Source organism: Dreissena polymorpha, chromosome 2 (genome assembly GCF_020536995.1).
Source record: "Dreissena polymorpha isolate Duluth1 chromosome 2, UMN_Dpol_1.0, whole genome shotgun sequence".
Classification (NCBI taxonomy): Eukaryota; Metazoa; Mollusca; class Bivalvia; order Myida; family Dreissenidae; genus Dreissena; species Dreissena polymorpha.
In genome coordinates, this window is record NC_068356.1 from 118160862 (window position 1) to 118187599 (window position 26738).

Sequence of the window (26738 nt, forward strand, 5' to 3'; positions counted from 1 at the left end):
TACCCCCCCCCCCCCTCCATGATGGCTTACGTTATACTGCCAAGCACTCAAATAATCGAGCGCGCTGTCCTCTGACAGCTTTTGTTCATCTTATAATTGCACTTAATTGTCGTCCATCTGCCTTGTGTTGGGTTATAAAAAATACAAAACCCATGTAAAACACAATAAAGTCAATATACATGCTGGACATGAAGAATGTTAACAATCAGTGCTATTCTCACTAATCTACTGAAAGGAAGTGAATGTAATTGTTGCATCTTTACTGAGCTTTACATGAAATGTCAAGTGTCAGATAAGTACACATTGTTCTTAGCTCCCCTTGGGATTGAATTTGAGGGTTTTGAGGTCAATGGTTACTAACAAATACAATAATGGTTTCTCCTCAATAAATAAATTGTGGACGGAGGCATTTTATTAAAAAAAATTGTGTAGATGAATTACTTACATTGGATATCTTGATTGGAATTGCATTTGGGGCTTCCACGTAAAAACATTCACTCGTCTGCTCGTAATGATGGGTTAAATCCTGAAAGGATGAGTGATTTTTAGCTCACCTGAGCACAACATGCTCATGGTGAGCTTTTGTGATCGCCTTTTGTCTGTTGTGCGTCGTCTGTCGTGCGTAATCAACATTTTGCCTCTTGAACACTCTAGAGGCCACATTTATTGTCTGATCTTCATGAAATTTGGTCAGAACATTTTTCCCATTGATACCTCGACTGAGTTCGAAACTGGGTCATTCTGGGTCAAAAACTAGGTCACTAGGTCAAAAAAAAGAAAAACCTTGTGAACACTGTAGAAGTCACATTTGATGCCCAATCTTCATGTAACTGTTGAGTTCAAAAATGGTTCCTGTCCTTTAAAAAACATGGCCGCCAGGGGGCGGGGCAGTATTTCTTATGTGGCTATAGAGAAGCCTTGTGAACACTCTAGAAGTCACAATTTTTGCCCAAGCATCATGAAACTTGGTGAAAATATTGGTTTCATTATACCCCCATTACCATTGGTAATGGGGAATGGTAATGGGGGCTATATAGGAGTCACTTTGTCGGTCTGTCCCAAAATTTCATCCGATCTTCACCAAACTTGGTCACAAGTTGTATTTTGATGATGTATAGGTCAAGTTTGAATATGGGTCATGCCGGGTCAAAAACTTGGTCATGGGGTCACTTAGTGTGTTTTAAACCGAAAGTTTGTCCGGACCATAACTATGTCATTTATCGTTAGATAATAAAATAACTTGGTACATTTGTTCACCATCATGGGACGGTGTGTGGCGTGAAAAAAGTACGTCGATATCTCCAAGGTCAAGGTCACACTTGGAGTTCAAGGGTCAAATGCTTGTCCGGGCCATAACTATATCATTTATTGTGAGATTTTAAAATTATTTGGGAAGTTTGTTAACCATCATGGGACGGTGTTTCGCGCGAAAGAATTACGTCAATATCTTGAAGGTCAAGGTCACACTTTGATTTCAAAGATTAAAAATGGCCATAAATAAGCTTGTCTGGGCTATTACTATGTCGTTCATTGTGAGATTTTAAAATCATTTGGCACATTTGTTCACCATCATTGGACGGTGTGTCGCGCGAAAGAATTATGTTGATATCTCCAAGGTCAAGGTCACACTTTGAGTTCAAAGGTCAAAAATGGCCATAAATTAGCTTGTATGCACCATAACTATGTCATTCATTGTAAGATTTTAAAATCATTTGGCATATTTGTTCACCATCATTGGACGGTGTGTCGTGCGAAGAATTACATTGATAACTCCAAGGCCAAGGTCACACTTTGAGTTCAAAGGTCAAAAATGGCCATAAATGAGCTTGTCCAGGCCATAACTAAGTTGATCATTGTGAGATTTTAAAATCATTTGGCACATTTGTTTACCATTATTGGATGGTGTGTCGCGCGAAAGAATAACGTCGATATCTGCAATGTCAAGGTCACACTGTGAGTTCAAAGGTCAAAAATGGCCATAATGATCTTGTCCGGGCCATAACTATGTCATTTATTGTGAGATTTTAAAAATACCTGGTACATTTGTTCACAATCATTGGACGATGTGTAATGCAAAAGAATTATGTCGATAAGTTCCAAGGTCTAGGTCACACTTGGAGTTCAAAAGTAAAAAAATGGCCATAAATTTAAACGGGATGTCATGCGAAAGAATTCAAGAGTTCAAAGGTCGAAATGGCCATAAATGATAATGGCATTATAATTCTTAAAAATCTCCATAAATTTGATTATCTTGTTTTGTGAAGACAGCATGCAAAATAGTCTGTGTCAATGCAGCACGTGGGGATATATATACGTCACGTCCGTGACAAAGCTCTAGTTGATATCTGGGTCAAGTCCAAAAATGGTCCAGATCGGTGAAAAAACTTGGCCGCCAGGGGGCGGGGCAGTGTTCCTTATATGACTTTTGTTTAACCTTTTTAACACTCGAGAGGCCACATTTATTGTCCAATCTTCATGAAATTTGGTCAAAAGATTGGTCTGTATGATATCTTGGATGAGTTCGAAAATGGTTACGTTTGCTTGAAAAACATGGCTGCCAAGGGGCAGGGCATTTTTTCTTATAAGACTATATATATATATGGCTATAGTAAAACCTTGTGAACACTCTAGAGGCCACATTTATTGTCCAATCTTCAAGAAATTTGGTCAGAAGATTGGTCTCAATAAAATCTTGGATGAGATTGAAAATTGTTACGTTTGCTTGAAAACATGGCTGTTAAGGGGCGGGGCATTTTTCATTATATGGCTATAGTAAAATATTGTTTACACTCTAGAGGCCACATTTATTGTCCGATCTTTATGAAACTTGGTCAAAAGATTCATCCCAATAATATCTTGGACAAGTTAAAAAATGGTTCCGGTTGGTGGAAAAACATGGTCGCCAGGGGGCGGGGCATTTTTCCTTATATGGCTATAGTAAAACCTTGTTAACACTCCAGAGGCCACATTTATTTTCCGATCTTAATGAAACTTGGTCAGAGGATTTGTCCTAATGATATCTTGGAGTTCAAAAATGGTTTCGGTTGCTTAAAAATCATGGCCACCAGGGGGCGGGGCATTTTTCCTAATATGGCTATATATCATGCTTTTATAAAACCTTGTTAACACTCTAGAGGCCACATTTATTGTCCGATCATCATGAAACTTGGTCAAATGATTTGTCCCAATGATATCTTGGATGAGTTCGAAAATGGTTCTGGTTGGTGGAAAAACATGGCCGCCAAGGGGCGTGGCATTTTTCCTTATATATAGCTATAGTTAAACCTTGTTAACACTCTAGAAACCATATTTATTGTACGATCATCATGAAACTTTGTCAGAAGTTTTGTCCCAATGATATTTTAGACAAGTTCGAAAATGGTTCCAGTTGCTTGAAAAACATGGCCACCAGTAGGCGGGCATTTTTCCTTATATGGACTTATGAATCTTCATGAAACTTTGCCAGTATATTTGTTTAAATGATATCTTGGATGTGTATTAAAATGGTTCTGGTCAGTATATTTGTTTAAATGATGTGAATGAAAATGGTTCTGGTCTGTTGAAAAACGTGGCTGCCAGGGTGTTCACTAGTCATGAAAGTTGGTAAGAACATTTTGTTCTAATGACATCTTGGGCTGCACAGAACAGGTCAGTTTCTTTGAATCTCAGGTGAGCGACTTTGGGCCTTTCAGGCCCTCTTGTTCCAAAAATCTTGTCCTTCAAGACAAGAGAAAAAAATCTGATGTTAAAACATCTTTTGGTGTAAGCTTTGCGCATGGAATATTACAGTGATATATTTCAGCCATATTCCTGTTAAATGTTATGAGTTTTGAAAAGTACACAACATGCAAAATGATTAATTATTGTCTACATTTATTTTTTTGTTTCTTATGAAGTAATTTATTGCACTGCTTAACATGCAGTTTGCACAGGCATCAAACAAAAACTTAATAACCTGCAAGGTTTCCCAATCAGATGAATATGATATTTGACATATTTGTGATCTGCTGGCATGAGTAAGGACTAATGCAGTCTTGAAATCTGTGTGTTCCCCGGGGCTGGTTATGAAGTCAATTTTATTTACTAAAAATAGAAAAAACGTTTCTTCTATCCACCAAATAACATGTTGTTACTAGGAAATTGTGTGTCTAGGTAGCCTGAAGCCTGAGCTTTGGATTGCTTTAGGGTCCTCAATTTAAGGTCAAGGTCACTGTCAATACAAATAAAAACCAGTCAGTAACTTAATTTTAGATGAACGTAATGAACTGAAATTGTGTGCTAAGATTGCTTACACATATAGCTAATCATGGGATTGCAAGCCAAATAGGCCAGTGGAATAAGGGTCAAATTGACTGCAGTTTCTATAAATAGAAAACAGTTAATTTCTGCTGAAAAAAAGTTGGGATAAAGACATTGTGCTTACATATTATTGTGTATAGGTAGCATACCTGCAGACTTACCTTGAGATTCCACTATTATTTTAATATACATGTAAGCAAGTTACAGATCTGGTTTCATGGCATTTCCATTTTTTCTTGTTTTTTTCCATTGGTGCTATAATTATTTGTACAACAAATCAATACAATTCCTAAACAGATCAATAGTACCCAGACAGACTGTTTTGTGCCAAGTTGGCTTTTTATTGTTCTTCTGACACATAATTCAGTTTCATTCTTGTCTTGACAATGTCTTACAATAACCTACCATAAACAGTGTATGTTAACTGTTGTCAGTGTTTGAGTCTAATTGAACATGGAAAGTATTACTACTACATGCTATTTGTCTTAGACCAGATCTTGTTGTGTAAGATCCTATATGCCCAAAGGTTTAAGTGTTGCAGACATTAATGTCAAACATCCCCCTCAAACCACAACAGGCTGTCATTTTTTGTCTATTCTAGGCTGTTACTCTTTTAGGCTATTCTTTACTGCCAGACAAGCTCATACAGTTACAGCATTTGGAGTTTTTTGCTTGCTAAAACAAATTGCAATAGCTGAAAAACAGTTCAGGGCTTGTGCTGTCGTTCGCCATTTGAGCCATTTGCGAAAATATTGAGAAATTGGCTCAAGAAAATTCTGATTTGCGAAAATGCTTAAATCTAGCAAATCTTCATTGAAATCATCCGCCATTTAAATCCAGACTGGTTTTCTATAGTTTTCTCTTTGTTTCATTAAGTGTTCGCAAATTGAACAATAAACGAAAACCGGTCTGCACCAGAACGTGGACATCGCTTGACCTTATTGTTATTGATGCGCACGTGGTAGCGGGCCAATCAACATTGAGTTCGCTTACACATAATATTGGGTCAATTATGAGTAGACACTTGGAATACACAGTTGATATTGTTGTCTGCCAACAATTTATCAGCCGATGGGAAACATCGTATTTAAAGATAAACAAATGACAAGTGCAACACAAAATAATTTCCCAGCTGATCACTTAGGATCATTAAATAGTTAGTTCTGTTATTTGGTTAAATTGTACCTTTCTGACGATTATTGACGTTATCGTTTGAAATATAATGTGATAATAAAGTTGTTTTACCCACAAGCTATGCTATTGTAAAGAAAAATGTCAACCAAATGGTATATTTATTACGTATTTGCTAGGCTACCGATTTTCATTTTCTGCAATCAAACGATATGCAAAATTTATTTAAAGTGCAGAACGTGTACAATTTTTCGGACTGTTGTTTTCTGATACATTATTTTTCGCTGATTTAAATTTATTTTCTGAGTTCTTTATTGAAGAAATAGAATGCCGAATACACATGGGGTAATACAGACGATGTGGTTTACATTAATTTGAATTGTATTCACTTGAAATTGCAATTGGGAAGACTATAACAAAGAACAATTTGTAAGTCTCTGGATGGGGTGGGTGGCCTTGCCCTTTATTCCTGTTGGGTTCCTGGTTCTAAGACCTTCAGCCTAATTTTCAGGATTTCGAATTTGGGACAACATATTCCACTGTTAAGTGTACATGTACACATTAATTTATGTTTGTACTTTGAAAAGTACCATAATAATTATTTCTATATTGAAAACTGCATGTTATATTATATGTGATTATGCCCTTTTTGTCATAAAAAGAAATATGAACAAGTTGATAGTATATATTATTATTTCAAAACCGAAAAAACGAAATCTGTTTGGCTCAAAGAAATTTTGGACCAGTGCTAGCCCTGAAACTACTGTGATTAACTTATCAAAGTTGTACTGTTAAAATTAAACAAAGGTTCTCAAATGTTTTCAGAAGCATTATAATGAGTTAAATTGAACTAAAAACAAGATCTGTCACCATAGGATGACTTATGCCCCCTATAAACAAACGCTTCATAGAAGTTTTGAGCTTTTTTCAAAACCTATACACAGATTTCAAAACCTAAACGCGGACCCTAAGTTCAAGGTCAAGGTCACAGGGGGCAAAGTTTGTGTGCGTATGGAAAGGCCTTGTCCATATACACATGCTTGCCAAATATGAAATTGCTATCTGAAGCGAAATAGAATATGAACAAGTGAAGCTAATGAAGACCAATTCATGGATTTGCTTAAAATTAACATAAATGCAGATTAATCACAGAACTTTTAACTATTTTTAGCCATTGAAGTAGACCATTAATTAACCTGGATCATTCAGTCAAAAACATTATCCTTGGTTTTCCATCAAGCAAAATTACTGTAAATATGATGATGACGACATCAGTGGGCTATAAGGCTACAACTTGCCAAAACATTTTGTATCGCCTACCGTAATTACTCTTTGTTTTCGGACACTTAAAAATAATTAATTTTTTTCGCGTCCGAAAACTTAGATACGAAAAATATTCACAAAATACAGGTGTCCGAAAACTTAGAGTCGAAAATTGAAGTGTCCGAAAATAGCGTCAATTGTATCAACGACTACCGGTAATAACATGCGCTTGTAAAATACCATGCTGTATAGTACAAATTACAGTTATATATGTTTGCACTGCATTTTAAATAATTTTAAATGCTTAATTTATTTGACAGAAAGTTACTACTAGGTTGTACTTTGCCCAACGAGTTCAAAGATGAGCATGTGATGTACCGATACTCGCTAGTATGAACCTGTAATTAACGAAATAAAAAGCAAACTATACATTATTTGTTTGTTCATTTCCGATAGTTGTTGTCTAGCACCTTCCATTGTTCGTAAAACTTGCAATAGGGGGCATCACACTTTGAAGCGTTTAGTATTTGCCACAGTTATTTTACTGAGAAGGGGGAGTACCATTGCGGTAGATAATTGAACTGTTAATTGGCACTACCCCTGGTAATTGTCATAACGCTTATGCTATCGGGCGAAACCATTGTTTAATACCGGTTTACAAGGTCATTTACCCAATAACGCAAATGTAATGGTCTGTTGCCCTCAGGCATGCACCTGCCATGTTTTATGATGTTAATCTGGTTGTAAAACCCCATGATCGAAGTGTCATTAGATATCGAAAACAGGACTGAAATTTGGTAAAATAGCGATGTAAAATATACTGTCCGAAAACTTAGAGACATTGATTATGGACGAAAACTCGTGTGTCCGAAAATTAAGAGTCACGAAAAATAATTATTTTTGCTAAAAAAAAACTTAGAGTGTCCGAGAACATAGAGTAATTACGGTATTCTTATGAGTTCATTTTCTCTCTTGGTGGACAAGCCATTAGGCAATAGCAGACATTCCTTTTGTGGATATTTTCCATATCCTTAGTGTAACTGAAACATTTTGTATAGTTCCTTGTGGACTACTTTGAAAGATGAACATTCAGTGTGTGATATGTTCCATAGAGAAACTGGGCTTTTGTGAAAATTTACCTTTTAAAATTCATTTTGCTTAGGGTTACTGCTTCAGCTGTATGGAAATTTCTTCCAAATTATAGACATAGATTCCTTATTGTAATTTTTGAATTTATAATTTCATACTAGGCTTGCACATTCAGAAAAATAAAGAGAGGCATGACAAAATTGTCTTAAACGTTGGCCGTTTTACAATGGGATGCTATGACAATCGGAGTATAGTGATTACATGTAGTAATCATGTAGTACATGTCTTAGTTTTCAGACACTGAAAAATAAATATGTTTGTGTTCGAAAATTTACATATGAAAAATATTCAAACATTACAGGTTTATAAAAACTAAGTGTCTGAAAATTATATAAGTGTATTAAAATAAAAGCAATAAATCAATTCACAATTGTTTTTAATTGTGATTTGTTCTTCTCTGTTTACTTTGAAATAAAAAATACAACTACACAGCTTTGCTTACTCCTGCCTGAAATGATACAGAACAAAAAACACACTGCTTTCTTAATAGGACGAGATCATTTCAAATGCTTTTGGGTGAAATGATTGTTTTCTACAGTGTAAATGGTTATTTACCCCATTACACAAATGGTTACAATGGTTGATTGCCCTCAGGTTGTAAAAATCCATTATTCACAACATAAGCAAAAATAGGACGAGATCATTTCAAATGCTTTTGGGTGAAATGATTGTTTTCTACAGTGTAAATGGTTATTTACCCCATTACGCAAATGGTTACAATGGTTGATTGCCCTCAGGTTGTAAAAATCCATTATTCACAACATAAGCAAAAATAGGGCCGAAATCTGACAAAAAAGTGCTTATGAATTGGTACAATATTATTTCCAGAAGACCAATGTCAGTGAAACAAACTGAGAAATTATTTCAACTATTTTCCTTTTTTACAACAACAAACACAGTTAACTCTAAAAGGGTTAATGAATATATGTTATTAATGCAACAAACAAACTAACTCTAAAAAGGGTTCATTTATATGTTATTAATGCCTCATTTTGTGATTAGTGAGAGTGTATATTAAAAAATGAACCGGTGTATGAAATGTTGTTTTTTGTTTTTTTCAGATGCATGGGAGGTAACTCATGGTAGATGATTTCATTACAAGAAGAGTTAGCCCCCTTATTAAAGAAGACAAAAACTACGGATTGAAGTGAAAATCAATTATTGACACAAAACAGTTATCATGCAACTGAAAGAACCGTTGGCAAGAAATATGTCCAGAAATGAAAAGGATTAATCAGTAAATTTGATTTAATTTGTCAAACAATGGATGAATAAATATTTAAGTATGTCAGTTTTTATGCCCCCCTTCGAAGAAGAGGGGGTATATTGCTTTGCTCATGTCGGTCTGTCGGTCGGTCCGTCCACCAGGTGGTTGTCAGACGATAACTCAAGAACGCTTGGGCCTAGGATCATGAAACTTCATAGGTACATTGATCATGACTCGCAGATGACCCCTATTGATTTTGAGGTCACTAGGTCAAAGGTCAAGGTCACGGTGACCAGAAATAATAAAATGGTTTTTGAAAGATAACTCAAGAACGCATACGCCTAGGATCATAAAACTTCATGGGTAGATTGATCATGACTCGCAGATGACCCCTATTGATTTTGAGGTCACTAGGTCAAAGGTCAAGGTCACGGTGACCCGAAATAGTAAAATGGTTTCCGGATGATAACTCAAGAACGCATACGCCTAGGATCATGAAACTTCATGGGTAGATTGATCATGACTCGCAGATGACCCCTATTGATTTTGAGGTCACTAGGTCAAAGGTCAAGGTCACGGTGATCCAAAATAGTAAAATGGTTTTCAGATGATTACTCAAGAACGCATATGCCTAGGATCATGAAACTTCACAGGTAGATTGATCATGACTTGCAGATGACCCCTATTGATTTTGAGGTCACAAGGTCAAAGGTCAAGATCACGGTGACCCGAAATAGTAAAATGATTTTCGGATGATAACTCAAGAACGCTTTTGCCTAGGATCATGACAATTCATAGGTACATTGATCGTGACTCGCAGATGACCCCTATTGATTTTCAGGTCACTAGGTCAAAGGTCGTCACAGTGACAAAAAACGTATTCACACAATGGCTGCCACTACAACGGACAGCCCATATGGGGGGCATGCATGTTTTACAAACAGCCCTTGTTAAAACACACATTAGCGTTCTTAAAGTTTGCTGCAAGTTACTGTTAAATTTGCAATTAAAGATGTTTTTCAAAAGTGTAGCAATCATAAACTGTGTGAACATTGCTAGGAACTGTTTCCAGTAGTTTTAAAAATGGACTTCCATGACGATGAAGAATCCACAGTATCAGCACAGGAAAGTCACTGACGCATTCCTTCGCTATCACGATATGTTTTACTGACTGTCAGCAAAACACAACGAAATTTGCTGTTTTGTTATTACTTTAAAACCTTATGTTGACTGTATTTACATGTTTATTTTGTTGTTCATAATATGCTGTTTCATTCAAGTCTCATCTGAGCACAACTCCATGACAAGGCAATTGTGATAATATAGAAGGTGGTCACATTTATTTATAACACTACTCATAAACTGATTTTTGTAAATGTACATTGAAAATTTACATACTGTTAAAGAGTTCATAATATCATGTGCTGTGTAAATTACATGCCGTTATTTAACAGTATATTATTATTATATTTGATTTTTATGTCTTTGAGTAAAATGATTATATTAACTTCTAATTTTCAGTGAAAAGTCTGTTATATACTAATCACCCAAATGTCGGCCTCAATGCTCTTTTAAGGTTAACATGCAAAATCGCTATATAACTGTGGCTACAAAAGGTTTTTAATTGAAATTGCACATATGTGTTTGATGTTGGAGGTCACTTTCCAAGTTCCATAGCTCTGACCTGCAATGGTGCAAAATGATGCCCATTTGTTTGGTGTTGAAACAATTAAATTCTGGTTATCATTTGCATGCAACTACACCATATCTCTATATCTACTACAGATATTGAAATTCAACTGTATGTAAGTGTTCACAGTCTGTATGAACATTCACTGACCAATAACTAACAATCTGGCCAGCATATTTAGTGGATTATGTCCAATTGTGTACTAACCTATACAAGTTAAACTAAGTTTGAGAGCAAAAATACTTACCTATGTATATGCGACGAATATTCAATTGAAACTTCACACATGTTTTGGGGAGATTCATGCAAAGTCACATATCAAGGCCCATAACTCTAAGGGGCAATTAAGCAGAATGATACGATACCGCTAATTGAACTGAGAAAATTCAGGTAAACTGTTTGTGCAGTAACTCCTATAAAGCTAACATGTACACCTATCGTAGGGTTTTTCATTTGGGCAAAAAGGTCAAGGTCAATTTCACTGTTCCTGAAATGTTTTGAAAATTTAATTATCAGTCACACTGGAGATTTTGTGATAAAATTGTGTGTGTAGGTGAATTACTTGCTTTATATAATCTAAAAAGAACAGGAAAACAATAACTTGAGTTTGGATGGTGGTTTTATGCTGTAATTTTGTTTGTTGGTAGCTTTCATGCAGACCTAGGTTGGAAAGTGAGGTCAAGGTCATTGTTTCTAAAAATGATGAATGTTTTCTGCTAAATAATTGTAGTCAGAAGGAAAGTGTTGTGCTTTAATTTTCTATGTAAGTAACTTCTATGCAGACCTTGATTGCAAAGCCAAGTTTGAAAATGTTTTTTGCTGTATTGAACCTCTGTATTGTAGAGGTCGCATTATGTTTTTCAATCTTCATGAAAATTGCTCACAGCATTTGTCTCAATGATAGCTAAGATGATTTAGAAACAGGGTCATATAGGTTCAAAATCTAGGTCACTAGGTCAAATCAATGAAAAAGCTTGTTCATGCTCTTAAGGTCACATTCATATTTAAATCTTCATGACACTTGGTAAGAATATTTGTGGCAATAATATCTCAAACGAGTTTGAAACTGGGTCACAAGAGATCAAAAGCTAGGTATGTATATCAAATTAAAGAAAATGCTTGTGGACACTGTAGAGGCGTCATTTATTGGCCGGTTATCATTGAACTTTGTTAGAACCTTGGTTTTTAGCCGGATTTTTTTCGAAAAAATCTCGGCTTATAGATTGATGTTGTCGGGCGGGCGGGGGGGGCGGGCGGGCGGGGTGGCGGCGTGCTCGAAAATGTTAAAGTTCTTATTTCATGGTATAACTTTGGTATGCTTGGACCTAGAGTCTTCAAACTTGACATGAAGGTTGGCCAGGATTAACAGATGACCACTGGTCATTTCAAGGTCATTCATTTGAAGGTCAAGGTCACTGTGACCTTCAATATAAAAAATGTTAAAGTTGTTATAACTTTGGTATGCTTGGACCTAGAGTCTTGAAACTTGACATGAAGGTTGGCCATAACTAGTTAGAAACCACTGGTCATTTCAAGGTCATTCATTTGAAGGTCAAGGTCACTGTGACCTTGAATGTAAAAATGTTAAAGTTCTTATTTCATGGTATAACTTTGGTATGCTTGGACCTAGAGTCTTCAAACTTGACATGAAGGTTGGCCAGGATTAACAGATGACCACTGGTCATTTCAAGGTCATTCATTTGAAGGTGAAGGTCACTGTGACCTTCAATATAAAAATGTTAAAGTTGTTATAACTTTGGTATGCTTGGACCTAGAGTCTTGAAACTTGACATGAAGGTTGGCCAGAACTAGTAAGTAACCACTGGACATTTCAAGGTCATTCATTTGAAGGTCAAGGTCACTGTGACCTTGAATGTAAAAATGTTAAAGTTGTTATAACTTTGGTATGCTTGGACCTAGAGTCTTGAAACTTGACATGAAGGTTGGCCAGAACTAGTAAGTAACCACTGGACATTTCAAGGTCATTCATTTGAAGGTCAAGGTCACTGTGACCTTGAATGTAAAAATGTTAAAGTTCTTATTTCATGTTATAACTTTGGTATGCTTGTACCTAGAGTCTTCAAACTTGAAATAAAGATTGGCCAGTACTAGAAGATGACCACTGGTCATTTCAATGTCATTCATTTGAAGGTCAAGGTCACTGTGACCTTAAATGTTAAAATGTTAAAATTGTTATAACTTTGGTATGCTTGGACATAGAGTCTTCAAACTTGACATGAAGGTTTGCAAGCACACTTAGATGACCACTGGTCATTTCAAGGTCATTCATTCTAAGGTCAAGGTCACTGTGACCTTGAATGTAAAAATGTTAAAGTTCTTATAACTTTGGTAGGTAAAAATGTTAAATGTCAATTCAAGTTCATATTTGTGACCTTAAATGTTATTGTTGTTCATGTATATGCATGCATTCAAAACATAACACAAGGTTTGCTCATGCCTTGAAAAGTACTTACATTTCATTTTGACCTTTGAACAATATTTCATTAATTTAAGTATTGCATTGACAAAAACACGAAAGGTACTTTCCTGTCATTTAAATCAAAAATCCGGCTTCAATGCGGTCATCTCCGACCGCGGAACTCTTGTAAACTGTATTACATGGGGTCAAATTACTTGGTCAGAACATTTGTCCCAATAATATTTGAGCATAATTCAAAACTTGTTCATGTGGAATAAAAAACTAGGTTACTGGGTCAACTTAAAGAAAAGCTTGTTTACACTCTAGAAGCCACATTGTATGTCAAATCTGCATGAAACTTGCTCAGATCATGTGTCCCATTGATCTAAGCCAAGTTTAAAACTGGGTCTCATGGTTCTTAAGCTATGTCATTAGAGCAATTTTAAAAAAGCTTATGAACACTGTAGATGTCACATTTATTGCCTTATCTTTACCAAACTTGGTCAGAACATTTGTTCAAATGATATCTGGACCTATATTTTGGCTTAGTGTAAAAAAGTAGGGCACTAGGTTGAATTAAAGAACTAGCTGGTTAACACTCTTAGGATACATTTATTTCCCAACATTTATGAACTTTGGTCTTCGCATTAATTTTGTTCTATTGATTTCACATGTGTTACCAACTGATCAGTTAACTTTCTGAGAATATGTAAAAAAAATATGTTAATATGATATTTGCAGTGTTTGACACTAACTAATCTGAGTAAGGAGTCCAAGGACTCCTAACTTTTGAAATTTAGGAGTCTAGACAGATTTCAAGGAGTCCAACAATTAAGACACTTTTTTTCATATTTTCGGCTAATAACACATGTCAATCCATGAAATGTTAAAATTTTATTGTAATATATTTTTGTTTTCAGATAGAAGTTGTAACTGGCTGCTGTTAAATATTTGTTATATCATGTTGCAAAATATTTAACGCATTCCAGTTATATTTAAGTTAATAATTATTTACTTAATTATTGTTAGATTTCAACAAACACAATTTTTTATTATGCATTATGATTGCTTGTTTAACCTTGCCATTAGGGTTAAATAACATTATCGGAACCTTCCTTTTTGTTAGTGTCATAGTTAATTAATCACATCGTAAGTGTGTAACAAACCTATATTTCTCATTGCTGTATATATATTCTTAATAATATTTTTCCAAGAACGTGGAAATTGGGAAACGCAATATAATTCTAATTTTATTTTAATTTCATCGTTGGGGTTTTACACCATGGAAACATGTTTTGACAATATTTTGCATGCAAAGCACAATTTCCACGAGGAATACACCCTGTTCCCATCATCAGTCTCTTAAGTTAAGCCACTATTTTATCGTGAAGGAGTACACAGTAGGAACCGATTAGTGTGGCTGGTATAACAATGCCTACAAACTGCAATATAACACTGAAATCATCGATTGATAGTGACACGGGTCATTCACGCTCAAATGATGCACACAGCTGGTCCCATCTTCAGTACCTTGGGGCCATAAAACGTACAATGTGTACACAATTTCTTGTATTGTGATGATTTTTTATAGTAATGAGAAACTGTTTGGCGAAGCTAGTTTACTACAGCGAAAATATCAGTGAAAAAATAAACAGCAACGAACGTTTCATAGTTTGCATGTTCCCCTATTAATACACGCACGGACAGTGACAGGGAACCAAAATTAATAATTTCGGATTCTTTTGTTTTTGTCCATGTGTTCAAGCAGAATGATTTGTGGAACATTTTTCGGATCCCTAAAAGTTCGGACATTCTGATCTTTCTAAACAAAGTAGGAAATCAACTGTTTTTGTTTTTAAATTCAAAGATGATTTTAAAGGAGTCCTACAGACTCCCCTGATGCAAAAACAAGGAGTCCGAGTCTCATTTTAAGGAGTCTCGGACTCCCGGACTCCGGTTAGTGTCGAACGCTGATTTGGACTGAGTTGATAAAAAATTATTGTGGGTTGTTCCAAAACATGGCTGCAAGGTGTTGAGGCATTTCAATATTGATAACCCCAATAAGCACTACCTGCATAGAAAATTGAGTTCCTTTGGGTTTCAGATGAGCGCCTTTGGGACCTACAGCATTCTTGTTTTTGTTGATATCTTATGTTTGTTAAGTTGTGTTTATTATTAAAAGTTAAAGCATTTTTGTATATGATTAAAGCAATAAAATATATATATGCTTTGCATTTCTGGAAATTGTAAACAAGAATGAAAAACTTAACACTTTTTTCACATGGTAATACCCCCTAAATATTGATTCTGCATGGCTTTTTTTTCTCACATTTCAGAGTTCAAAGGTCAAATTTGGCCATAAAACAAAGCCTGTCTGGCCTGTAAAATTGCGATCATCAGCTATTTTAAAAGCTATTCTAAAATAAATTGCTACTTATGACCACTATTAGGTGCAGACATGTTGTGTGTAAAGCCTGCCCCAGTACCTCAGAGGTAGAGGTCGCACTTAGAGGTTAAAGGTAAACTTTGGCCATATAATAGCTAGTATTCATCATTAAATATGCAATTTTAAGAAAACATTCCACAAATTAATAAAAAGAGAAGACTGTTTGCTCTATCATCTGTTTCATTACCTTACAAATTAAGTTGACAACGTCAAATTTGGCCATCATCAGTTTGTTTTTGACATAAGCAGAGTTTTTGGACAAAAGTGGAACGTGAGGGCACCCCTTTCATGTGTATCAATGTCATGATATTTCAAATTTGTTATGGCAATCGTCATACATACATTTATGAATTTTTGTTTGTTAGTCAGATCTGCTGTTTTCAACATTTATATTTTATTCATATCACGGCGGTCAAGTTACCAACCCAAATTTGCATTTTTAGCTCACCTGAGCACAACATGCTCATGGTGAGCTTTTGTGATAGCTTTTAATCCGTCGTGTGTCATCCCTCGTGCGTCGTCAACATTTTGCCTTGTGAACACTCTAGAGGCCACATTTATTGTCGGATCTTCATGAAATTTGGTCAGAACATTTGTCCCATTGATACCTCGACTGAGTTCCAAACTGGGTCATGCTGGGTCAAAAACTAGGTCACTAGGTCAAAAAAAAGAAAAACCTTGTGAACACTGTAGAAGTCACATTTGATGACCAATCTTCATGTTACTTTGTCAAATGTTTGTCTAACAGATATGTTGCTTGAGTTCAAAAATGGTTCCGGTCCGTTGAAAAACATGGCCGCCAGGGGGCGGGGCAGGTTTCCTTATTTGGTTATAGAGAAACCTTGTGAACACTCTAGAAGTCACAATTTTTGCCCAATCATCATGAAACTTGGTCAAAACATTGGTTTCATTGATATCTCGGACGAGATCGAAAATGGTCCAGATCGGTGAAAAAACATGGCCGCCAGGGGGCGGGGCAGTTTTCCTGATATGGCTAAAGTAAAACCTTGTTAACACTCTAGAGGCCACATTTATTGTTCAATCTTCATGAAATTTGGTCGGAAGATTGGTCTCAATGATATCTTGGATGTGTTTGAAAATGGTTACGTTTGCTTGAAAAACATGGCTGCCAAGGGGCGGGGCATTTTTCCTTATATGGCTATATATGGCTATAGTAAAATCTTGTTAACACTCTAGAGGCCACATTTATTGTCCAATCTTCATGACACTTGGTCAGAAGATTCACCCTAATAATATCTTGGATGACTTCAAAAATGATGCTGGTTGATTGAAAAACATGGCTGCCAGGGGGCGGGGCATTTTTCCTTATATGGCTATAGTAAAACCTTGTTTACACTCTATAGGCCACATTTATTTTCCGATCTTCATGAAACTTGGTCAGAAAATTTGTCCTAATGATAACTTGGATGAGTTTGAAAATGGTTTCGGTTGCTAAAAAAACATGGCCACCAGGGGGCGGGGCATTTTTTCTAATATGGCTATAATTTATCATGCTTTAGTAAAACCTTTTTAACACTCTAGAGGCCACATTTATTGTCCGATCATCATGAAACTTGGTCAGATGATTTGTCCCAATGATATCTTGGATGAGTTCGAAAATGGTTCCGGTTGGTGGAAAAACATGGCCGCCAAGGGGTGTGGCATTTTTCCTTATATAGCTTTAGTTAAACCTTGTTAACACTCTAGAAGCCATATTCATTGTACGATCATCATAAAACTTTGTCAGAAGATTTGTCCCAATTATATTTTTGACAAGTTCGAAAGTGGTTCCAGTTGCTTGAAAAACATGACCACCAGTGGGCGGGCATTTTTCCTTATATGGACTTATGAATCTTCATGAAACTTTGCCAGTATATTTGTTTAAATGATATCTTGGATGTGTATTAAAATGGTTCTGGTCTGTTGAAAAACATTACTGCCAGGGTGTTCACTAGTCATGAAAGTTGGTAAAAACTTATTCTTCTAATGATATCTTGGGCTGCACAGAACAGGTCAAATCCTTTGAATCTCAGGTGAGCGACTTTGGGCCTTTCAGGCCCTCTTATTTGAATTTCATGCTTCTAAACTCGTGCAGTTAATTGCACAAGATATGCTTTCCAAGAGTTGTTGGATTTGAGTACCGGTAGTTGTCTACTTTTAATGATCATTTTGTCACTTATCTTCATGTGATTAAATCTTGTTCAGCTAAAATTGAATTGATGTGAAAACTTATTTTATATGATGATGAAATGTATTTGCAGAGAAGGTAATCATGTGATAGTCAATGTGGCATGTGATAGTCAATAAGACATAGCCCATGCCCAGACAGGTTTTTTTGCCGTTAAATACCTAATTTTACTTTTGTTTAATTTTTATGTCCCCCACCACTATAGTGGGGGACATATTGTTTTTGCCCTATCTGTTGGTTGGTTGGTTTGTGTGTTTGTTTGCTCCAACTTTAACATTTGCCATAACTTTTGCAATATTGAAAATAGCAACTTCATATTTGGCATGCATGTGTAGCTCATGGAGCTGCACATTTTGAGTGGTGAAAAGTCAAGGTCAAGGTCATCCTTCAAGGTCAAAGGTCAAATATGTGTCAAAATCGTTCATTTAATGTACACTTTTGCAATATTGAAGATAGCAACTTGATATTTGGCATGCATGTGTATCTCATGGAGCTGCACATTTTGAGTGGTGAAAGGTCAAGGTCATCCTTCAAGGTCAAAGGTCAAATATATGGGGACATATGTGTTTCAAAAACACATCACTTGTTTTAAATGCCGCTCACTTTCCAGCCATATCAGAAAGGAAATTAAAAGCTTTTATTTTGTTTCAATATTTGTTTATATCTTGACATTACTTGCTAAAAATTTTCTGAAAAGGATTTGTAATTTTGTAACCTTGCTGGCAAATAAAGTAGAGATTTATAGTGAATGATACTTCAAAATTAACACTAAAAAGTTTCATGCTGATATTGCTGGAAAATGAGCAGCATAGAAAAAATTAAAATAAAGGGTATACAAATGCAAAAATACCTGTCTTAACATAGACATTGCCATCTTGACTATCAGGTGATTACCCCCTCTGATTGCACTTGCTTCTTCATCAGTGAGGATGTCAATATTCCTCTATGAAGCTGAGTTATGTTTTAGGTAAGAGCGATTCCATTTTTAGCTCACCTGAGCACACCTTAGATCACCTTTGTGATTGCCTTTTGTCCGTCCTTGTATGGCTATAGTAAAAGCTTGTTAACACTCTAAAAGTCACATCTTCATGAAATTTTGTAAGAACATTTGTTCTAATAATATATTGGATGTGATCGAAAATCATTCTGGTCTGTTGAAAAACATGGCCACCAGGAGGCCGGCATTTTTACTTATATGGCTATTGTAAAACCTTGTTAACACTTTAGTGTCTACATTTATTGAAACTTGGTCAGAAGATTTGTCTTAATAATATCATGGACGAGTTGAAAATTGGTTTTAATTGCTTAAAAACATGGCTGCCAGGAGACGGGGCATTTTTCCTTATATGGCTGTATATATCTGTTGTAAAACCCTGTTAACACTAGAGTCAACATATATTTCCGATCTCCATGAAACTTAGTCAGAAGATTTATCCCAATGATATCTTGGAGGAGTTCCAAAATGGTTCATGTATGTTGAAAACATGGCTGCCAGGGGGCAGGGCATTTTCCTTCTATGGCTATGGTAACAACACTCTAAAAGTCAAAATTATTGTCAAATCGTCATGAAACTTGGTCAGAACATTTGTTTTAATGATATCTTGGATGAATTTGAAAAACCATGGCCGTCAGGGGGGTAGGGAGTTATCCTCATATTTCTATAGTAAAATCTTGTAAGGACTTGAAAAGTTACATTTATGGTTCACTCTTCATGAAACTTGGTCAGAACATTTGTTCTATTGTTATTTTTTGGCTGCACAGAAAAGGTTACCCCAATAGTTTCTTTGTATCTCAGGTGAGCGACTTTGAGCATTTGAGGCCCTCTTGTTTGTTGTTAGCGCATTGTTTGCTTTCAATTATTGCAAATGTTTTTTTATGTTGAGGTATATGATATTTAAGGTAATATTTTTCCTGTTAGCTCCATTGGATTGTGTGCTGAATTTTGTTGTGTTGCTATGATGAATACATGTATGATTGAAATTTTCATACACATGATTCAGCATTGAATTTTGCACACACAAAATCATTTCTTTGGGAGACCTAAGACAACCAAAGTGGTTTTTTCCAAAATTAAATTGTTATTAACTACAATTTAAAGATCTTTTTATAAAATTGGGAATCAATTCTTGTTTTTAACAATCATGGTTGTTTTTAAGGGATAAGCTGCAACAAAAACATGCTTTTCTCTATTTATCTACCAATGTGTCCAAAATATAATGTCTTCCATTTATCATGGTTTGTTCTTGCATTAAATGTTTTATACATAAATGTGTGCAAATATAACATGATCTGTATATTATTTTTGCATTGTTTTCATACTATAGTTATTTTTTCTTTTACGAAAAGCCTTTAATTTTTTCCTCAGTGTAATACATGTATAAAGTTGTTTCATTAGATTTTTAATTAGTTGGTAAATTATTCTTAATAATTGTTGAAATGGTTTAACATTGGTTGCTTACTATTTTTCTGAGTGCTATCAATTGGAAATTTGTATCAAGTGGACAATCTACATGAGGAGTCATAGCTCACATTTTTTGTAGTTTTAAGAAATCATATGTTAATTCAACACAAATATAGCCTGATTTGCCATTTGTGATGCAAAAATAACTCTTTAAAAGTTAAAAAATTAAAAACATATTCGAAAGAAGTTTTTATTTTGTTCACATCCATTTTAGTAGCAGGATGTCCCCTCTTATCAGCATGTCATTCAATGTGGCAATTCCAATTGTTCCACATGATTACATGTGAATCATGGGTGCTCATTTTATTTGTGGTTATATGACAAGTTAAAATTAACGTCTTTTTTTTTAATAAAGTGTAATAGGTAAGCACAGACCTCTATGATTATTCAATTTCAGTAATTATTATTATTTCTTTTTCAATCTTATGCATGTCATTTATCTTTGGTAAATATTGATTATAAGTAACTGTTTGTTGTAAGCTAGCATTACAGACCTTACGGAAATTTGTCAATTTCGAAAGATCCCCTGATAAGACAAGGTCCAGGTGCATTGTTGGCCACATTCTGAATGCAACTGTATATTGATCCATTCTATTTTTTACACGTGTGAAATCCATTGCGTGCGATTTTATATGCCATTTTATTGTTTCCTTGTATTTATTCCACATTTTGAATAAATAATTGCCAAACATGATTTCAATAAATATTTTGTTTTGGATTCCAGTTCAGTTTTTCACTCATGAGCATGAAGTGCTGCTATATAATGCTACTTCAAATTCTTAAACCACATGGCAGATTTTTGTACAGGAGAGCTGCATATGAAGTTCAATAGAGCTGAAAATTGATTTTGAAAGTGAAAAATTAACAAAATCTAGGAAACTGTGAGATGCAGAGATAAAATATTAAATGCGTCATAAAGTGGTCTTCTACAAAGTTGATTAAATCCTGCATATGGTTTAAAAACTGGCCACTCCCTATGGTCTACATGATTTATTTAGTTCCCATATGCATTGGCCTTGGACAGTAGGTGACCCCTATTGAAATAAGGGTCACTAGGTCAAAGATCAAGGTCACTGTCCGAATTGCTTGATACTTCATATATGGATTGGCCTTGGATAGTAAATGACCCCTATTGAAATTGCGGTCACTAGGTCAATGGTCAAGTTGACTGTCACAATAAGTGTGAAAATCATTAACAATCAATCACTCGTCAATGAATCAACTGATTTGCTTGATACTTCACTTGTGCATTGGCCTTGGATAGTAGATAACCCCTATTGATATTGCAGTCACTAGGTCAAAGATCAAGGTCACTGTCACAATGAGTGCGAAAAATATGCCCGATCAATAACCCGTCAATGAATCGACCGATTTTCTTGTTACTGCACATGTGAATTGGCCTTGGATAGTAGATGACCCTTATTGAAATTGCAGTCACAAGGTCAATGGTCAAGACGACGGTCGCAATAAGTGTGAAAATCGTTTACGATCAATCACTCATCAACAAAATAACCGATTGGCATGATAGTTCCCATATGCATTTGCCTTTGATAGTAGATTGAAATTTGGGTCACTTTGTCAAAGATCAAGGTCACTGTGACATAAAGTGTTAAATTGGTTTCCGTTTGATCTGGCATCAAAGGAATGAGTGATATGTGTCAAGGCCCGAGGCATCTGTATCCAACCGCGGAGCTCTTGTATTACGTAATAACCATTGTTCCTTCCAGACCATGGTATACTTAAGAAAAGGGAAATATTCTATAGTTTGTACTTGCTTCCGCCTGGTCTGATATGATGCTGATTTTTTCACGACTGTAAATATGTTAAAAAATTGTGTAGACTCCTAGAAGTAAGTAGATTTCAAAAGATGTAAGTAACTTTTTTCGTCATTATTGGGCATGATACAAACTACATTTTGCTCCTACGTATGGTGAACATGTGACTTATTGCAAAACAGTCATACCCAACAATCTACAAATGAGCGCTACTAATGGCAAGGCAATAAAAGAAATAGCACCACTGGTATTCTCCGAGACAAAGGGTATTACATCAAACATGTTAAAAAAAGAGTGATATTGATTCTGGCAGTAAGGACTTAAATTCTTAAGCGCAGATTCAGACACCGACTATTGCTTGATTGGTCGTTGGCGGCTCCATACCCGTAGCCAGGGGGGGTGCGTCGGGTGCTTTCGCACCCAATGTTTTTTGACGAGTAAAAAAATATTTGAACTATAAGATGCACCCAACTTTATTCGACTCAAAAACGATTATTTATATATTCCCGGAATCCAGTGAGTCTTGGTATTTAAGCATTACAATAATGTTGAATTTAATGTTCTACCGACAGGAAAGAGAGAACATTTTAGATTATTATTAACGAAATGTTATGCCAGCTTCCGAAAATGACAGAAATCAAAAGAAACTTGTCGACTATTGCCGAAGACTAATGAGTCAGTGGTTAAGTTTGCATTATACCATGATTTATAACAATTAACGATTGCACACAGCATTTTCAACAGACTGCGTTGTCTTTTTGTTATATCCCCGTACAACCATTTTCGGATCACCTTAAGGATTTTCAGACAAAAAATATCAGCTATGCTCAAGACAAGATAATTTTTGTTGTTGTATGGCAAGAAAACAAATCATTTCTACAAAGCATTGTAGCTTTTTTGTAGTTTACGAACACCTTATGGCATCTGTTCTGCTCCACATACAGAACTGCCCACAATGTTTTAATTATGTCAAACTTAACACTGGGAAATATACCATACTATGAAACAGTTGTTCTTATAAATTTTAAATGTTTCAACATATATGATCGGGTCGTTAACGTTAAATGTTCATTAACTGTGACGGATCTTGAACATACGGGCAAATAAGTCCAAATTTTTTCTTCAATATCCTGTTATACATTTATAAGGGCTTTGAGACATTAGGACCAGTAGTTTGTGGTTAAAAGGTCTTTATGAAGCCTTAATTGATGTATAGACCAGTTCACGCGTGACGTCACGCGCACCTGCGTGTTTACATCCGGGCTATATTGGTAGTCAAAAGAAAGATACAAACAATGGGGAGAAATAGAGCGTGATCGGTTAAATTTAAACGATTATATTTAGATTTTATTTTTCAACATGCCAACAAGTTGTTCTACGTTACAGTCCTACTCAGTTACTCCGAGGACGGCTAGATTTTAGCCATCAGCTTATCAGCAGAACTAATTAGTGTTAACTGTTCTGTGGTCATAAAGCACACTCCCATGTCAGGTTGACAACAGCCTGCTTGGTGATAATAAATGAACCCAGGTGTTATATCTGGCCAAATGTGAATATGCTGCAACATGTTTCAGAGAGTTATCGACCAGTGTAATTAACAGTTGTGCCAAATATTAAAAGCCAATACAACATTTATTTAGATTTTTTTATATTTATAAAACAGGTAAGCTTGAAATTTGTTAGTAAAATAATTTTATGTTCACCTTTGTGAGATTTTAAATTTGACATGTAACAAGCACCGAACATGTAATATGAAATGATTGAAATTAAAACTAATAGAAGTTAAATGATTTTAAAAGATAGTTTTCTTTACTCTTTCAGATTGACAACCAAAATGACTTTTCATATTCCATCACTGAGGGAACTTAGAATAGTTTTTGACGAAAATGATTCAGAATATATTATCTTTGATGAGTTCAAAGCATTTCTAAAAAACAATAAGTGTGAGATTAACCAGCAATTAAAAGTGGCAACATTTTCAGTTGGTTGAAAGGAAAAGATCACTGAGTGTAAAAAGTGTTGAAGGAAAACCTTTATTTAAATTGGAGAGCATATAGTGCAATACTGTATGTCATATCGCGACACATATGAAGTGTGTAGACAGGTTACGAAGGAAATTAAGGGGATATTAGTTAAACAGTCAGAGGAAACCCCCATTACATCTACAAAAGAGATATACAAACATATAGTTAATGCTGATTTTCTATCTAAAGTCCTTTTGTCGGAGCTTACAATTGGGAAAAGTGACATAACAACATTAAATTCATTTTGCAACAAGAGATGTATTTGTCAGAAACACAATGCCCCCTATTGCGCCGCTTTGAAGCCATAAATTTGACCTTTGACCTTGAAGGATGACCTTGACCTTGACCTTTCACCACTCAAAACGTGCAGGTCCATGAGATACTAGTACACATGCATGCCAAATATCAAGTTGCTATCTTCAATATTAAAAAAGTTATGACCAAACTTTAACGAAGGTTAAAGTTTTAGGTAATAAAAATACAATGATATTTGACCTTTGACCTTGAAGGATGACCTTGACCTTGACTTTTCACCACTCAAATTGTGCAGCTCCATGAGATATGCATGCATTTTAAATATCTAGTTGCTATCTTAAATATTGCAAAATTTTACCTTTGACCTTGACCTTGAAGGATGACCTTGACCTTTCACCACTCAAAATGTGCAGCTCCAGGAGATACACATGCATGCCAAATATGAAGTTGCTATCTTCAATATTTAAAAAGTTATGGCCAATGTTAAAGTTTTCGGACGGACGGAATATTTGACATTTGACCTTGAAGGATGACCTTGACCTTCACCTTTCACTACTCAAAATGTTCAGCTCCAGGAGATACACATGCATGCCAAATATCAAGTTGCTATCTTCAATAGTGAAAAAGTAATGGCCAATGTTAAAGTTTTCGGACGGACGGACAGACGCCATATATTAGACATTTGACCTTGAAGGTTGACCTTGACTTTCACCTTTCACCACTCAAAATGTGCAGCTCCATGAGATGCACATGCATGCCAAATATCAAGTTGCTATGTTCAATATTGAAAAAGTTATGACCATTAAAGTTTCGTACGGACGGACAGACTGACATACTGACTGACGGACAGTTCAACTGCTATATGCCACCCTACCGGGGGCATAAAAATGAGTGTACTGAAAAAAGCTGGAGGAAAAAAAATGTTTCTTTGAAATGCATTTTATGAAAGAAGGAGATACCATATACAATGTATGCCGACAAAAGCAAAAATGTTGCTTTCAAATTTTGTAGCCTTATGCTGCATAATTACATTTTACTTTAATTCTGATATACATAATGTTTTATTTTGATTGTGTAGGAAGTTGTAAGGGTTTGAACCCACGTGATATCGATAAGTTTAAACATAATGTTAGTTATCGTTAGTATTAATCATTAATAAAATCTAATTGATCAGGTACCGTAGCGGCCTAACCTTTCGACTGATTTAATGCAGCTAGCCTACATAGTGTTGGAATTTATGTATTGAATCTGAATAGATGTACAATTTATGTGTGTAAGTGGTTACATATTAAAAAAATAAGTGTACAAAAATACAAGCATGCTGTTATTTTACAGAGAAGAATTTCAAACAATAAATTATTGTTCTTGTTTTTCAGAAAGAAACATGATGTTTGATGAACCAGTACACAGATGGAAAATATGTTTGAAGTAGATCAATGCAAAATTCATGTTGATCTTTAAGTTGGGACATTTTGGTATTTAATATTTATCAACCACAGGAGACTACATCTAATTAATTCATTTAATTATATAATTTAAGTCCAGTTCAACACTCCACTAGCAAATATCATGCTGGATACTCATGTTGATAATTCCTGTAAAGTTGTTTGTTAAAAAAAAATTGTTTTTTAACTTACTGATTAGTAACATAGTTACCCGGTATGTATATTATGTGAATTACAAAGGTAAAGTTGGTATTTGGTGTATAAAATAATGTTTTATTCCATGAAATTTCCTTGCTAGAAAAGTTCGGGTTACAATAATGACAGTACTAAATATACATGTATATAGCAGCTTATCATTCTATTATTATAAAATGACAAGAATTCTATAAAGTTTATGTGACATACTAGTTATGCTATTTCAACTTGTTTATATGAACATTGAAAAAATAAGGAACATTCAATTGTTTACTTCTGAATAATTTGATAATTATGTGTAATGAAAAATATCTGCATTATAATTTTTTATAACATAATTATAATTATGCTCTGAGATCATTACATACTCTTCGCATATATATACTTTCCATAACATAGTTTAATTAACATGTTGTTCAATTTAATAATAAACTATGTACAAGTTTTGATCTGTTCTTTATATTTTAATCCATCATTCAAATACAAGCACGATGCTCTTTATTAAAATGTGCTTGTTTAACCCTCTGAATTCTCAGCATTCTACACCAGTATCTTGTAATTAGATGTGGCCAATAAATCCCCTCATGTTATCACTTCCAACAGTGATCAGCGCTTCACACCACTTTGATAATGACCCCTGAACAGTTAAATAGATTAGCCCTGATCTTGTTGAATCTATGGAGAAAGGAGTAACCGAGTAGGACTGGTTACTGAAACAAATAAGATTGAACACAATGAATTAATAGATCAAATCCAAATAAAAAACATTTACAAATTAACCATAATGTCTG

At 35.1% G+C, this 26738-nt stretch overlaps 2 protein-coding genes across 12 annotated transcripts in view; both read left to right on the forward strand.

The window, feature by feature from the left end:
- Positions 1-26738, forward strand: part of LOC127868686 (G protein-activated inward rectifier potassium channel 3-like) — a 318245-nt gene that overhangs the window by 63744 nt on the left and 227763 nt on the right. For 9 of the 11 annotated variants that reach the window (XM_052410636.1, XM_052410634.1, XM_052410632.1 and 6 more), the window contains exon 3: positions 8904-11962. The gene's annotated coding sequence lies outside the window, so the exon portion shown is untranslated. Of the gene's footprint in view, positions 1-8903; positions 11963-26738 lie in introns of those variants that run through there. The other 2 variants (XR_008044226.1, XR_008044227.1) reach the window with 2 other exon arrangements.
- The window catches only part of LOC127868700 (WD repeat domain phosphoinositide-interacting protein 4-like), a 379045-nt gene that overhangs the window by 24745 nt on the left and 327562 nt on the right, over positions 1-26738 (forward strand). The gene's annotated exons all lie outside the window — the stretch shown is intronic.